Below are 12,093 nucleotides of genomic sequence, written 5' to 3' on the forward strand. Positions count from 1 at the left end.
ATGAATATTCCAATAGAAAAATGATTATTACATGAAGTATTTATACAATGAAAACCACATAGTATAGAAAAAATATAGAAAAATTATATAAACTAAGGATACCTTTGTCTTGTCTGGGTGCAGAGACCCCACGGACCACTATAATTAATGGGCAGAAGGGACTTAATTTTTTCCTCTTCAGACTTCATCCTGGCAAGAAAACGTGCTGCTCATACAAATCCTGATGTGCATCTGTAGGAAAAAATTAGATTTTTCTTTTACTACAAGAAAAAAAACAAGTAAAAAATTGTTTTGTGCTGCCATATCTTTTTTTTTCATTACAAACTTTAGTTTTTATTGGCACTTATTCTGGAGTAAAAAAGACTTTCCTTTTTCTTTTTTTTTTTTTAGAAGTGAAGTGTTCCAAAAAAACAGAAATTTTGACGTTTATGTCACAGTATAAATAATGACATAACCGGTGTATGCACGTCGTAAGTCACCAAGGTTTTAAAATCTGCACTGTAGACCAATTTCCGCATTGATTTTTTTTTCCCCTCCATGTGGATTGAATTTGTTAAATCCTCATTCACTTTACTGTCATTTTTTATGTACCACCCGCTAATCCAGATGTAAAATCTGCTACATATTTACCCCTATATTGCGCCCATGCAGGGAACATGGGTGTATATATATATATATTACTTCCCCACTTTGTTCATTAATATAGTAACATCCATGCATCCTGTGTACTATCCGGGGCTCTCCTGTGAGCAGTGAGCACAGAGCCATCTATATAAACAGATCACACATCACGAATTACCCGGCACGTGACACCCAGAAGAATCCCATTACCAGCCACAGAAGTCCTCACGCCAATCATACTAACCCCAGTCATGCTTTCGGCAATGTGACAAGTCTCAATAGATCATTTTTAGCAGACGTTCAGACTCTAGCAACGATAATCCATCTACATCTAACAGGGTCATCCCATCACACAGACAATAATCTGAGCGATCGAATAAAAGTCTCAGATCCGCTAATGAAAATCTCCAGCAATCAACTGATTTTGTTGGCGGAAGTTACTCTCGGTTACTTGTTTTCCAAGCAGCGGCCGCTACAGGGGAAATGTGGTATTACATCCGGCCATTCCTATAGAAGGCACAATAAGCATACTCACATTCTCCAGTGATTAATTCCCTAGATAAAACCATTGTGATTTGCCAACTAAAGGTATTTAGGAATTTATTGCTAATGACATTTTTATTTTTTTATTTTTTGGTATAGATATCAGTGGTTTGGCAAACAGTCTAATGTGTACAGATGATTGTCAGGGGAGTTGAGGACCCGCCACGTCCAATATCTGACTGCAGATCATTTTACTATCTAGAGATAAGTCTCTGGAAACGTCGGAGCATTTCAGAGAGAAACGTACCTGACTAGGAAACATGCCGCCAGGCTCCGAATCACAGGTTTCTTTTAAAACAATTTGGCTTCAGACTCTATATTCCGAGAGCCAAAAAAATGTCTTTCAATATTTAGTCAACAGAGTTGTGTGAAGGCTGTTATACAAGCTGCCATTTTTATTGGTGCCATTTTAGGCTTCATATGATTTTTTTTATTTCAGTTTATTCCATTTTTTTTTTTTGGGGGGGGGGGGTGAGGCAACAAAAAAACAAAATGGAAATTCTTACATTTAGATTTTTATACCCTTTTGGCGTTCACTGTAAGGGATGATTATTTGTATTTTTTATTATTTTGCCCCGATACCAATATCAGAATTTATTTTTTAGATTTTGTGACTTGCTCAATTGGAAATGGGAGTGGGGTAATTTGAACTTTTACTTTTCTTTTTTTTTATATATTATTTAAAACAAATATTTATTGATCACAAGGAGCTTGAACCTGCAGTCTCACCGGATCACTTATACAATACACTGGTTGTATATTAATATTGTAGAATTATCAGTCTTCTATGAAGCCAAGACACAGGCTTAAGTAGAAAACCACAACCACCCTTCGGCAACCTGATAACATTTTGTGGCTTATAAGCATTGGAAATAGTGGTGAGCGATCGTGGTCAGACAAGGTGTTATATGAGCATGCTCATGTGCTAATTGAGTATTTTTGGTGCCCTCGAAAAAAATGCTTTAGTCGCCGCAGTTGCATGTCTCACAGCTGTTCGACAGCCGCAACACATCGAGGGATTGCCTGGGATTGTCACCCCTCCAATACACCCTTCACCTTCATCAACATACAGCAACGTGTTTTTCCATATGAATAAAGCTCATTTGTCACCACCCGACTGTTTATATGATAATTATTGAAAACCTAAGATGATACTGATTAGATTTTGTAAATCTTAAAATCATTCAATAAAAAATTATAAAAAAAAAAACTTACGTTTTCTTTCTTCCGTTTTTTCTTTACTCTAAAGTTTTTGTGCTGAAGCAACAAAAAAATGCTCTGAGGAGCCTAAGAGGAAGCCAAAAAATGATTAAATAGTGTGTAGAATGGAGAAGAAAGGACGGGAGGGCTAGTGAGTACAGAAGTCAGGAACTGTAAAGGGAAAGGCTTTTCTCTCACTATGAGACTTATACATAGACATTTATATATTGGTTTGTTCCATTAAAATTATAAAATTATAAAATACAGTATAAAGATATAATGGGAACACACAACGTTTATCTACCCCTGATATTATCAGCCTCAGTGTAACAACATGTCACATACAACAATGAAGGATACTTTTCCTTACTTTGATGGACGGTTCAGTTCTTCTTCGTAGTCACTTCTGATGTAGGAAATATATAAGAAATGATCAGAAATAAATTCCATGTAAAATAATAATCAGGAACAAATCCTGGTCCCATAAGGACACAGACAATAAACATAATGTATGACCCGTCTCATCGACTTCACTATATGATATAGATAGAGGTCATTACTAATTAGTATAAATCTCACTGTCTCAGGCATCCGCATGGGGACAGATCTCCGGACTGTGTAACTACCAGGACGGACCATTAAACACTTTTGCATCTAGAAGACGGAAATTAGGACATAACGTCCATTTGTGGGAAGAGGGTAAAGAACCTACATGTTTCTGACTTTGGTCCTGTTCGTTCTCCTGAAGAATTTCGGGATCCACCATTTACGTTTTGGTCTTAAAAAAATCAAAACAAACAAATTGAGATACAGACAGTTCACATAACATTCTGAGGATATAGACAGCGATGTCGTCCTGTGTAATGTCCGCTGCTTGTGTCACTGTATGATGTCATCGCTCAAAACTCCAAGGTTTCATTAGAGTAAATGCAGCCGTGATCGCTCTTATTACTTACTGGATTGGCTCTGTGATGGCCCATGCTAAGATACAGCTATTCTCCTCGAGAATCCAGAGGATATTAAAAAAAAAGGGGGGCATTACCAGTGTGAGACATGTAGGTCAGGAGAGCAGACTGTCAGTCATTACATACCCAGGAAAAATGAAGGACAGCATCCAATCCAGGTGAAAAAAACGCTCCTTTTTATTGTGCCAAATGCGGCGTTTCAACCATCAAAGGTCTTTTTCAAGCATGACCTTTGATGGTTGAAACGTCGCATTTGGCACAATAAAAAGGAGCGTTTTTTTCACCTGGATTGGATGCTGTCCTTCATTTTTCCTGGGTATGTACATTTCCACTTTGGTCCGTGGAACTAAGACGGGCATCCCGCTGTCGGTTGTGCTGTCAGCTACTCTTTAAATTTTGAACTGTCAGTCATTACATGTCTCACACTGGCAATGCCCCCCTGTTCTCAGTGCCCCATGGCCACATTGGAGCGGCAGCACTGCTAAGATATGACCAGGGGCTCAGAAAATTGTATTTAGTACAAGGCCGATGTTGGGGACCCCCCCAAGTCATTAACCCCCCCAATAGGTCTCTGATAGGCAGGTATATGTATGTTTTATGTCCTCCTCAGTCTCGGCCTAGTGATAACAAGTCATTCATCAGTTACTAATAAACATCTACAATCGTATACAGCCGATACTATCTCTCTACTTACAGTCCGGTGGTCTCTGCGCTGCCGTCTTCCTCTGATCTCTGTGGCGTTTTGTCATTCCTGACCACTTCTCGCTCCTCTTCCTCACTACCGGACACATAACATAGACTATATGCAGTAACTCTCATAAATGGCCATTGTTGTAATCGCTCTTTTACAGCGAGAGTTTGAGTAGGTTCATTAAATACAATCATGAGCGGAAGTTTCTATAGTGTTTTTTCAAAACTGGTTCATTTTGGAAAAACTTGATAAAAACATCGCAATGTGATCACATTGAATAAACCCACAGTAGTGAGGATACCTTCTATGTGCGGCTCATATACCCAGCCGAGTTTGAGACCCCTGCAGTAGAGCATTCTTGGAGGGGTGCAGTTTTTACAGATAGTGACGGACAGGCCCATGGGGAATGCGATGGCTGAAAAACGAAGCCCTGAGAACCGAAGAGCAAGCAGCGGGGCGGCCGGATAGGTGAGCGGTGAAGTGAGTAGTAGATTTGGGAGGGTTTTTTTTACCATTTGCCGGTCCTTTTTGGTTCACTAAAATGGAAGCCATGCTTTATTTTTTGTGACCCTTGCTAATAAAATCACAATGTGTTCCAAAGTGAAACCGCAACTTTTGGGAAATTCAACTGAAACTCCGTTCTCTGCGGATCGATGCGCTCATCTCCAATGCCGACAGTGTCAGACAGTGGAGGGGCAAACTCTTTTGACTGATATCTAAATGTGAATTTATTTCTAAATTTCCACTACGAATAACAGAGGAATGCCACAAGGTAGAGTTCCATGAAAAGATACTATGCAATTAATAGTTTATGAGATACACAAATATTTACTAAAATATTATAGTATAGGTGCTATGGTGTCAGGAACACGGTCTAAAAGGCGTTTTGTTGTGTCACACTGACTGGTGTAATGCATTGCAATATATTATGTCAGTGATCAGAGTAATAAAAGTTAAAGACCCATAGAGGGACTAAGTAAAAAAGTTTGAAAAAAAAGTTTGAAAAATTGTAATATAATTGTAGAATTCGAAAAAAAAAATAAAAAAAAAATTACAAAATAAAGAATTAAAAATATATATATATTATATCAATCAATCTATTTAATTACGGAAAAACAAAAAAAAAAGTATACGTATTTGATATTGTCGTGTCCGGAACAACCTGATCTATAAAACTCATATTTATCCTGCGCTCTGCGTTTAGCGCTTACTCCAGGGTTTCCTTGTAAATCTCTGAAATACATGATTCAGACTGAAACCCCGGCGGATTATTCTCTAAAATGAGGCAGATGGAGGCACCGTGGGCGCTGTCTGGCCTGTGATCCGGTGGTGCCATCTTTTTAAGCATTAACAAAAGCGCGTTTGGCCACAGGTTTGTGCACTTCTGAAAAGAATGACACCACTGAACAGAGGCCAGACGGAGTCCAGAGTAACTCTGCTGCCTCATTATAGTGAATGGATCCATCAGAGGTTTCATCTGAATCACGTCACTCGGAGATTTAGATGGAAACCCCAAAGTAAGTGCTCAGCGTAGAGCACATGACAAATATGATCCAAAATGCTACGTAAAATGTCCCCAATAAAAGCTTCAACTGAATCCACAAAAATCCCCACTCAGGTAAATCATCTGTTAACGGAAATATAGGGGGCTTCCGCATAATTGGTAATGTAAAAGCTCTGGAAAAGCCACATGGCTTCTCATACCTCAAAAAGAAATCCAGCAAAATCTGTGCTTCCAAATCCAAATACCCCCCTCCCTTCTGAGCCCCACAGTCTGCCTAAACCACATTTAGCGTCCACATGTGTGTCAGTACTGTAGTGACAAGACCTTGCTTAATTTATGAAGTGCGTGCAGGGGCGTAACTACAATAGGTGCAGGGGATGCATGACATCAGCAGTCAAACAACATCAAAATAGCAAAGCGGAAAAGAAGCCGCCGCTCTATCGACACTCTGTGACCGCTCTGTGCGCCAGCGGAGAATGGGATCGGGCGCAACAGGCAGGTAGGTAACACGTACCTTACTGTTAGTCTTTAGGCCTATAGTAAAAAAAGGCCCTATATGCCCTTTAAGGGGGGGCTCTTGGGCACTGATTAGATATAAATGGCATATTTAAAGATGCAATAAATGGCAAAATGGTACATAGTTCAGTGTCTCCATTGCGCCCACTTGCCACTCATTGTTCATTTATTAGGAACCTTCTGAGACATTGGTGTGTTATGGGAACAATAAATTGGAAATTGGCATCCAGTGGGGGCTCAAGAACATAATGATACTAAAGGGCAAACGGTCAGTTAGGAAACATTGACTTCAGTAGCCATTTTCTATTTATTGTCTTTTAGGTTCTTCTCTTCATTACCTCTTTTCTGACCAGCTGACGTATAGTGACCCCTTTCGTGCCTTTCCATGACAGACAAGTGCCGGATGTGGGGCAATAATTGTCTACTGGGCCACAATGTGTAACTTACGATACGATATCTTACGATACAGAAGGGCATTAATTGAGCAATGAATTAACAGTTGTAACTTGATAATTCTTTAAAATTAATTCTATAAAATTTAGCTTCTTACACAGAATAAAAAAAATATATAAATTTTTTTCCAAGATTTTCCCCAGTCCTGGTCTATGGGTTCCATTAATGCAATTAGTGCAATAAAAGTTCTAATAACTTACTTGATAGATTCTGTGCTCGCCCAGGCTGTTTTTACATATTTCATTGACCTAAAAAAAATGTTTTACTTTTATTAGAAACATTGATACTTAAGAAACCTACAGAAAATATCTATACAGTATCTCTCGTTAATAAATACAAAGACAAACGGTAGCATTTAGGGAAATAACTAGAGTAATGATGAAAAAAAATAGTTTTATGGTATCCGATGCTGCCATTTTTTTACTTTTTAATAAATGAGGACTTCAAACACTGAAAGTCGTGCACCATGATTCCCCCAATCACTTACACCAGTGACTCCTCACTAGGCCATGCCATCTTGATATCACATCCACAGCGACTGAAATAAAAACAAATACAGCTCTGGTTAGAAGAATTGATGCTCAGGAAGCCTACGGATAAAGTGATCTGACGGTATACAACTGCTATATACTCAACTCTGAGTAACTTTTTCCAGAAGATTCGGATGTTCTCGGAGTGGGGTGAGTGCGTTATAATCTCACTATTGCTACTTACAAACTGATGGATTTATTACTGTCTTCTTCTGATGTTTTATCAAAATCCAATTCATCCTCTTCTTCTCCTTCTTCCTCCTCTTCCTCACTATTGGACATATAACAGACTCTATGTAGCAACTCTCATAAATTACGTTTGTTATAATCACCCATTTTATCCAAGCATTAGCAGAATGAAGGATGCATTTATGGTGGACCGTGTATGGAGGACATAAAGGGTTTCATAAAACTCCCAGACATGATCCATGAACACTGCTGTACGGCCACATTAACACATTCAGTATTTGGTCAGTTTGTCTCATCAGTGTTTGTAAGCCAAAACCAGGAGTGGGTGATAAATACAGAAGTGGTGACATTTTTCTATTATACTTATCCTCTGAATGTTCCACTTCTGATTTTGTAAAATTCGGACCAAATACAGAATGTGTGAACATGGCCTAAGAAAAAGTCTCAGTGTTACCCACAGCAACCAATCAGATCATCTCTCTCATTTTAAAGGAAACTGAGATTGTGAAATCTGGATTCTGATTGGCTGTGATGGGTCACGGTGATAAGTTATCTTAGAAGAGTTCTTATACGGGGGCGTCCCTGTGTCTGCTGATGGTGGCACAGTGACCTTGTGGGGATATGAAATTCTCATGAATTTCCTACAATCTTTTACATCATTCCCTCTTATAGATGCATTAATTATGGAAATAAAAAATATTGGAGAACCCTGCTCATTACACCAACTTACAGAATTGTCCCCAGACGAGGCCAGCGGGACACTTCTCCAAATTTACCAGGCCTGTAATAGAAGATACAGCTGTGATTAGAATCATTAACACCTTGGCTAATATGGAGCCTATAGAAATATTATCTACTGTATATAATCTGCCAGATAACAGCATGGACACAACCTCTAGAATCTACATAGCTCTACATCCGCATAGATTGTGCCGCACAGTAGGATTATCCTTTAATCTGAGGATCCAAGACAATATTTCGTTGGTCAGAAGTCCGGGTAAGTTTGTGGCATTACCGTAATTCGCTAATGACCTCATTGTTATCCTATGGGGAAAGGGATGAGCAACACTATGAAGAATTCAACGAGGTCTACGTTTTCTATTAATGAAAACAATCGTATCCTTCATATGGAAACAATCCATGAGTGAGATCAGTAATGCCATGATGCCATCATTATGGAGTCCTCCCCTTACTGGTGCACACACTACTCCTATACGAATGTGGTAGGGAAATGTAATAAGATAAATACCGGAATACTGGCTCTGCGTCCTTTACTCTCTGTATCCACCTGTTAAAGAAAAAGCCAAGGAAAACCGTGACTAATATTACACATACATATTTACCAAAATGGTAGGAATATAAATGATACTATTGAGCCTTAATAGTGCAGACATCTCTGTGTATTATTACAGGGAGAGTCAATAATCCCAGTTATATCAGACACATACTTCTCATCTGGATATTCCTCCTCCTCCTCCTCCTCCTCCTCTGCTATCTTCATCCTATTAAATAGTAAGGAAGACAATGAACGATATTACACATACACATTCACCAGAATAGTATATTATTACAGGGAGAATATGGGAGAATCAATAATCCCAGTTATATCAGATACGTACATTTCACGTGGATGTTCCTCCTCCTCCTCTGCAACTTTCATCCTATTAAATAGTAAGGAAGACAATGAGTATTGATTGTATTTGCTCCATAGCTGATAACAGAAGTGTCGTGCAATACAGGGAGCAACCACCAGAGGGCGAGGAAGGGAGTAAACAGGAGCTCACCTCAAGCAGCGAAGACCTGTAGAGCCTGAGCAAACACTGCTAGGGAGCAGTAGGGTGGTCGTACAATCCAAGTCAGCAACAGCCGGGAACGCGGTCTCAGAGGGGAAGGCAGGAGCAAGGTCTGAAGCAAGCCAGGGGTCAAAAAGCCGGTCGGGAGCGCGGTAACAAGAGGACGAGACAAAAGAACAGCCAGAAACACGCCAAAGGTCAGAGCCAGACAGAACAATCCAAAACAGGAGCAGAAGACGGATGGGTAGGTCAGAAGTCAAGCCGGGTCATACACTGTAGGGAAAAAGTCACACAGAAAGTTAACCCCCGTCTGACCAGGCCGGGAAACCGAAAGCAAAACCCGACCTGGATAATGACAAGATCATCAATGGTCACTAGAGGGTTTTTATAATCAGATATGAACAGTAGTTATAGAACAGAGATCCCATCTAATAACATTACTTGTCTATATTAGAGTAGCCAAATCTGGGACATTTAATCCAGTAATGTCCCCCCAAACCGGCATGGAAAGCCCTCCAAACATGACCCCACACACTGGACTTCGGCTGGATTTTGCCCCTTTTACAACACTTTCTGGTGCATATTATAACTATTCTGTTTGGCTTTTCCTGCCCTTCCACTAGGTCGTATATATATTTTTGGAAAGTGTCAGGACTGGTGTAAAAAAAGCCAGAAGGAGCTAAATTGTATTTGGAACCTTGTGTTGCCTCCAAAGTTGTACATTTTTATGAAAGATGAATTTCCCCTAATGAATGAATTTCCCAAAACTTGGACAATATAAATCCGCCATGTCTGAACTTGTCCTTAGGGAAGAGCCAGACGGTTGTATAACTCGGAGGAGGATCACAGCACATTGCTCAGAATGGCCGGCAGCTTTCCCGACCTGAGCGTAATAGTATTTCTATGCAGCTGTCACGCTCGGGTCGGCAGAGCCAACGGCCAGTCCGAGCATTGCATTGCGATCCTCGCCCGAGTTATGCAGCAGTTTGATTCTTCCCTAAGGCTAATGCTCGATGGTAACACAGGGTCACCTGCCATTGTCCTTCCTCACACAGAGCTTCAATGCTTCTCTATGGGCAGGAGATCATGGGTGACATGGAAGGTGACTCTCCGTCATCATGTGGCCCTAGTCTATCACAGAAATTGTAGATTAAGGATGTGTAAGAATTTACCTTATATTTCTCTCAAATAACTCTCTCACGAACTCACAAACTATAAAATCCTAAAATGATTGGAGAAAAAGAAGAATTATAGTCAACATCAAATTTCATTTCTGTATTGATATTTGTGAGGAACTGAAGGGGGAACAGTCGGGTACTGACACCTCAGCTCATTAACTAAAGGTTCACTTTTAAATCAGTGAAAATAAAAAATCTGTAAGGGGAAAAAGACATCCAGACATTATAGGGTTAATACCTAGAGATAAAGAAAAAAGTAGCAGAACATAATAAAGCACATAAAAAGAGAATAATAAATTCTTTACATACACTTCACTGCCAACAGCATCCCTCTAGTGAGGGTCCCCTCGGCAGTTACCGTGATGTCACCGTGTGATGTCACCGTGTGATGTCACCCCATTCCATGGATTACTAATCACTAATTACTAATCAGTATTATGTAACTGTGATTAAAATGTTAGAAATAAAGATTTATAGCACTAATTTCTATATTTGTAATGATACTTAATCCATACATAACAAAGTATTGTACCCATGTATGGATGGTGGATACAGGGACGGAAGGCCGGTTGGATACATGACACATTTTGCTTATCAGATAAAGAAAAGTTCAAATAGTAGAGAATGAGGAAAACGATGAGCGAGAGTCACAGACACGAGGGAAATGATAGGACATAAATCAGGAGCTAATATAAGGATGATACTCACAAGCCACTAACTGAAACCCTCAGAGGATTCCGTTCAGCAGCTGCTTATATATCACAACATTCCGTGACCTCATAATCCGCAATCACCGGCAGCCAGTGCAGTATACATGGAGTGGGCTTCTAACCCCTTGTGGACACAACTGGTTTTAGCCTTAAAGACCATTTTATTTTATTTCTATTTTTAATCATTCTATTGTATTATTTTTCCTTTAATTGAGTATTATGCCTTTTTTTTGTGTTTTTTTTGTTTTCTATTTGCTATTGAGGAAAAACTAAAAGTATACTCCAAAATGTGTTTAGTGAATAATAATTCAGAAATAAAAACAAATAACAAATAAGGATATTTGGTACCACAACATACGGAAAAAGCCTGATCAAAATATTAAATAAAGTCAAACAGTAAATGTCTTAATTAAATATGTTCTATATAAATCAAAAAAATGTGAACTTCTAAGAATGGAGTTTTTTTTTGCTCACATCTACTTACAAAAATGAAATAAAAAGAGATCATAAAATTTTAATTTCCCCCAATAGGTTTTTTTTTTTTTTTTTTAAAGTTAGCTTGCCACACTAAAGAAAAAAAAAAACAAGCCCTCATAGGGATCAATTGATAAAAAACTAAAAATAAATAAAAGTCGCAGACAATAGCAACACAACTGTTTTTTTTTTGTTTTCCATGAGTTCCAATTTTTTTTCCCATTTAAGCTAAAAAAAAAATAAAAAATATTACACTTTTTAGGTATCTCTGTAATTGTACTGGGCTGTAGAATCATATTGCCAAGTAATTTTTACAATACGATGAAAATCGTAACTAGAAAACTGAAGAACAAACAATGGTGGAATCATTACGTCACCGCTCATCATTCCGGCTGTCGTGCTGCCCTGTGTGTGACCCGATGTCTGAACTGCTGTAACCTTACCGACGACACTACCGCTCATCACAGCCGCCGGGTCTCGCAGAGTGCGCTGTGAGACCTGGCAGTGGTTACTGTGATAATCTATGGAGCTTCATTCTATGAATGAAGTTCCATAGGTTTTGAACAGAAGAGTCAAGGATCGTCGTGGGACCTCCATGTGGACTATGGCTGATCAGCGTTTCTTTTTTTATCTTAATAAATTGGAAATTTTTGGAGCTTTTCTTTCAAATAAATATTTGTGTGTGTGTGTTTAAATCTTTTTACTTCTGGATCAGTAATGGGGGTG

General features: G+C 39.0%; 1 long non-coding RNA gene across 1 annotated transcript; it reads right to left on the reverse strand.

Moving 5' to 3' along the window:
- Nucleotides 1-2,378: 2,378 nt before the first annotated feature.
- Nucleotides 2,379-3,136, reverse strand: LOC138643561 (uncharacterized). Its single transcript, XR_011314184.1, has 3 exons — nt 3,077-3,136; nt 2,735-2,770; nt 2,379-2,451 (listed from the first exon to the last, which is right to left on the reverse strand). It is a non-coding gene; the product is annotated as an uncharacterized lncRNA (long non-coding RNA).
- Between the last annotated feature and the right edge of the window lie 8,957 nt (nt 3,137-12,093).

Source organism: Ranitomeya imitator, chromosome 6, assembly GCF_032444005.1.
Source record: "Ranitomeya imitator isolate aRanImi1 chromosome 6, aRanImi1.pri, whole genome shotgun sequence".
Lineage (NCBI taxonomy): Eukaryota > Metazoa > Chordata > Amphibia > Anura > Dendrobatidae > Ranitomeya > Ranitomeya imitator.